The sequence below is a fragment of the Triticum dicoccoides genome, chromosome 5B, assembly GCF_002162155.2.
Source record: "Triticum dicoccoides isolate Atlit2015 ecotype Zavitan chromosome 5B, WEW_v2.0, whole genome shotgun sequence".
Lineage (NCBI taxonomy): Eukaryota > Viridiplantae > Streptophyta > Magnoliopsida > Poales > Poaceae > Triticum > Triticum dicoccoides.
The window spans coordinates 6779201-6784313 of record NC_041389.1 but is presented as its reverse complement, the minus strand read 5'-3'; the positions used below and the strand labels follow the sequence as shown (position 1 = coordinate 6784313).

Sequence of the window (5113 nt, the reverse complement as noted above, 5' to 3'; positions counted from 1 at the left end):
GCATGCAAGGGGCCATGGCTGTGGAGCTTGAGCAGGCTTCTGCTGAAGCTGAGAATGAGAGATGTTGCCGGAAGTGGAGTTGGGGCGAATAGTGCGAATGCCAGGAGTCAAACAAACCAAGATGTTGTTGGCGAGGTTGACAAAGAAGAACAGATAAGATTGGACGAAATGTTTGCTGTTGCGGAACTGGCAAAGTTAGAACTAGAATGTGGGTGCACGGCAAGCAAATAGTTTCACATTTGTAGTTGGTGTTCTAAAAGATTTAAAGTTTGCTCTTGACTAATGCTTGTCCTACCCATGGGTGTGCTTCAGCCACAAAATCTGCTGGGATCCTACCAATGAGATGTACTGCAACAGCAGAAACCTCGGCAGCTCGAGGCCAGCATTGGCTCGCAGAGGTTCGAATGGTCGAAGGGGTGAGTGTTCAATGACATTTTTGGTGCCGGGTTGGTTGACACGACTGGATGGACTTTTGTGTACCCTTTAGTGGCGCGGAACAAACTGTGCACGAGGTTAGTACACCTGACTTTGAACAAGGATAATTTTTTTTGTTATACTTCACGCTAACAAAGACGAATACTTATCCCGTGATCTTAAGGAGGATAGCGATGTGTACATCATGCACAACATCCTCGGGTTTGAACATAGTGAGGTAAAAGCATGGTAGTTCAGGGCGTGTCCACAGTGAACAAACTGTGAGGTGGACTGAAAGCTGTATTTTTTTTCTCGCCCAGGCTCAGCTGGAGCACCTCCGGAAATAACTTGCATGCGAGATTGTTAGTTTGTCACCATGAAGGGTAACAAGGGAGGGCTCCCAGGTTTCTACTCGTATACTGAGGCAATGAAGCTTGGTTCAAAGTTGTTGCTTTTGCAGCACCCCTATAGTTTGATCCTATAACTGGGAAACTTATGTCCATTCGTACATATCTTATTTGAACTATGATGTGATCTGTTCTTGTTAAATTGTAAATGTAAATGCCAGTCCTAAGATGACAAATTTGCAGTATCGGTTTCTAGCCCTTCCCTTGTGTGGAAAATATAGCTTTCGTAACCCGACTGATTGTTGGTACATCTCGTGCAGATGTGGATTTTGATGTAGAAAAGTTGGGGAAGGCAAAATTGCACTAGGACTACTGAAGATACATGTGTTGCTGGAGTGCAGAACATTCTTATCGAGCAGAGTGCCATGGAAGGGGCAATGGGACGAGAGGGAGGAGAAATTCTTGTATGATAGCTACGTAGGTGTAGCATTACGTAGAAATCCTACGTAATCTTACTTAACTTTCCTAACTGATCACTCCACCCCCTGATTTCAACTGGGTAGGGTCCCTCCCCTTATTTCAACTGGGTGGGGCCCCTCCCCTGATTATCATGAACATCATCATCACAATATATATTGGGATTTAAAATGGGAGATACCTTTGAAACCGTAGCCATAAGGCAAAAGTGAGAAACAATAGATGATGATGTTGGATCCCTTGAAGCACCATTCAGGACCACATCTTGTTCCATGGAGTGTAGGGTTTCCTATACACTGTTTGCACAACAACTCGAGGAAATAGAGGCACTTTTATCATGGCAGCAAGACATAGCAAGCATATCATCATGAGATTTAGTTGAGCAAATTCTACGTGATATGGAAGGACTATCAACACGAGCGTGTGAACCATCTAGAGAGCTCGAAGTGTTGACGTGCAAAGACGGAGCATTCAATAAGATAGTGATGAAGGATCATCAACAATAAGCCCACTATAATCATTGCAATGACCAACACTACTCACCATATCACTAGCTTGTGGCAATCCACATGTAGGTGAAGTAGAAGAAGTTGAGAACACCATAAGACTGGAGATGGAGGGAGAATAATCATTCCTAGAAATCCTGGACACACCATATTTATCTTGAAGCTTTGTCCACAAATCATGAGCATCCGAGAACAGCATAAGTTCAAATATAACTACATTGTTCAAAGCATCAAAAAGCACATTAGAAGCTTGAGCAGTGAGATAAGAGTTTCTTCTCATCCTCTATAGATAATCTTTGAGGATCCTTTGAAGGATGAAAACTAATATCTAAAATTCGCTCTAAATTTGGGTCCATGACCCTAAAGAGATTAACCATACGAATTACCCAAACATCAAAAATTGTGCCATTGAAACAAAGAGTGTCAAAGAATCCTAATCCCCTAGTCGACATCTTTACTCTCTAAGTGGTTAAGCCTAATAAAGAGAGGCAACACTCTGATACCACTTGAAAAATCGTGGATATTGCCTAGAGGGAGGGTGAATAGATGCTTTAAAATAATTACTATTTAGGCTTGAACAAATGTAGAATAAAACTAGTGTCTAATTTGTCAAGCATAAAACCTAAAACCACTAGGCTCACCTATGTGCACCAACAACTTATGCTAAGCACGACAAATAACTATGTGATAGCAAGATATATGACATGAAACACTATGGCTATCACAAAGTAAAGGGCTCGGGTAAGAAATAACTGAGGCACGCGGAGACGACATTGCAGATGCTAATCTCCGTCTGGAGCACTGTGGAGGCACAATGCTCCCCAAAATGCCACTAGGGCCACTATAATCTCCTCACGCCCTCACACGATGCAAGATATTGTGATTCCACTAAGAGACCCTTGATGGCGGTCATCGAACCCGTACAAATGGCGCCAAGGTATGTCCCAAACAACAACAAACTCATATGAGGCAACAAGAAACAAGAGAATTGGCGAAAACCCTATTTGAGCAGTCAACATCAAATTGCCGGGGATTGCACACAGAATCGATGCTAGAGCTTGGGGACGGCCGACCCATGTTAGCCGCGCCTCTCTAGTTTTATGAACTTCCGGAATATTCCTTCTAGGCTTTTACCAATTTTGGGAGCGTTCTAAAAGGTTCTGATATGATTTTTACTGGTATTTTCATTTGTTCTTTTTTTCCTTCTGTTTCTGTTACCGTTTTCTTTGGGTTATTTTTTAGTTTTACATATTTGGTTTTTCCATGTTTTATTTTTCTTATTTTCTCTATCAAAAAGTCTCCTTTTTTAAAATGTGCGGAAATTTGAAATTTAAAAAATATTCAAGTTTTCAGGAAATGTTCCGATTCTCATATTTTGTTATAAATAAATTATTGGTTTTCCAAGGAAAGGACGTAGTTTTCAAATAATGTTCAGTATTTCCTAAAGTGTTCATATTTTCAGAAAAATGAACGAAATTCCAAATATAATTGGGGTTTTAAGAAATTTCAAATTTTAGAATATGTTCAAAAAAACTTCGCATTTATCAATGCTTGTTCATTTTGCAAAGAAATTTTCCAAAATTTAAAAAATTGTCGCTAAAGTGGATTCGCTCAGCGCCTACTCTTCCACTCAGTGGTGTCCATTCGTGTCGTCAATGGGCCGGCCCAGCCAGGCGCGCACTATCCGAAGGGGAGGTTGTTAGCCACAAGGAGGAACGTATAGGGAGTCCCGAGAATTGGGAAGCTCCGCCTAACGAAATTTTCCATAGTCGGGCAAGTGCAACATTTTCACTATTCTAATAAAGAACGTTTTGGGGAAACTAATCTATTTAGAGAAATCAAAATCGACTTAATATTGGAGAAAATTTTGTGTATAGAAAAATGTAAAAAATGCTCAACTACCTTGATATAAAATGTTCATGTATATGAAAATAAATCATCATCTTATATTTATAAAATGGCCATCCCATAATTAATCTATGTTCATGGAATAAAAGTAAAAAAATGTATCCGTAACTTGCTGATATACTTAAGAACAATTGCTTATATACATTAAAAAACAAGTCCAATGTTAAGTGGACGAGTCTTGTTGAATTTTAAATTTTGTTCTCTTATACCAAGAGAGAAATTAATAATTTACTGATAAGGCATCATATATGTAGGAATTATTAATAGTATACCAATTATTATCAATGCCTTAAACACAATATTGCCATGCACCCGTTTTTTGCTACCCATTCTAAGAGGTCAATTCTACCCTTTGGAAACAATAAGCGGTCAATTCTAGAGGGGGCATTAAAGTAACTTACATGCTATGACAAAGCATCAATTTGAGGAAAAAAACTTTAGAAGGAACCATGAATCTTTAGAAGTTAAACTAAAATTGGAAATTCAGACAAGCCATAACTCGTAGCATTAATATTTTCTATAACTTCACACATCAACGCGGAGAAGCTTTTCCTATATATATATGAACCATTCATGGAGCAAGCATTTCACGGTCATACACTTATCAACTCCACTTACAAGAGTACCACCTATTAATAGCCTCTTTTCCTTAGTGACGATGACAAAGTTCACGAGGAACAATGTGCAAGGACTTGTGCTACTTTCTTTTCTTCTTGTGGTGTGTTTAACTTGTCTTGGAGGCACATATGGTAATTAACAACTCAATTTTTTGGGGGGATTGATATTGTGGAATTTTATTGTTTATATGATGAAATGATAAGTATATTCTTTATTATGTTAATTAGGTGAAATCATAAACAACAAGGGGAGAAACATGATGAGCAAAGTAAGCCATGTAACCAGACCCCCTTGTTATAAAGATGGGCACCAGCTCCCAGGACGGGAATTCTGCTGTCAAATAGATAACTTGTGCTGGCCAGTTCTTGGAGAATGCTTCATCAACTGTCCCTGCAAGATTAATTGCACACCAGCAACAACAACACAATAGTTTTGTTATCTCCCCTATTTTGGGTGGATAAATCTCAACCTTATGGTTATCAAAATAATTATGTGTTGATGAGATAATAAATTTTGTATGTTTTAGAAATCAACTATGTTATTTTAATATTCAATAAAACTAGCTTGTGGGTTGCTTGCACAATTTTGTGGTTGGATTTGTTACCAACCATTTACATATTAAATATTTATTTTCTGTCCATATTTTGATTATCTCCTCCTAGGTGTACTGATCATGGAACTATGATGGACATCAGGACAAAATGTACTCTACTCTCTCTCTCTCACACGCGTGCGTTAACATCATTCACATACTTTTTATTGCATTGGATGGGTGAACAATAATTTCATAACAGGCTGTGAAGCACCAAATATTGTAATTTAAAATATGTATAGTAAGTATTA

At 38.6% G+C, this 5113-nt stretch overlaps 1 long non-coding RNA gene across 1 annotated transcript; it reads left to right on the top strand.

Annotated features, from left to right (window-relative positions):
- Positions 1-4254: 4254 nt before the first annotated feature.
- LOC119304992 lies at positions 4255-4850 on the top strand. Its single transcript, XR_005148509.1, has 2 exons — positions 4255-4401; positions 4498-4850. It is a non-coding gene; the product is annotated as an uncharacterized LOC119304992 (long non-coding RNA).
- Positions 4851-5113: the final 263 nt, after the last annotated feature.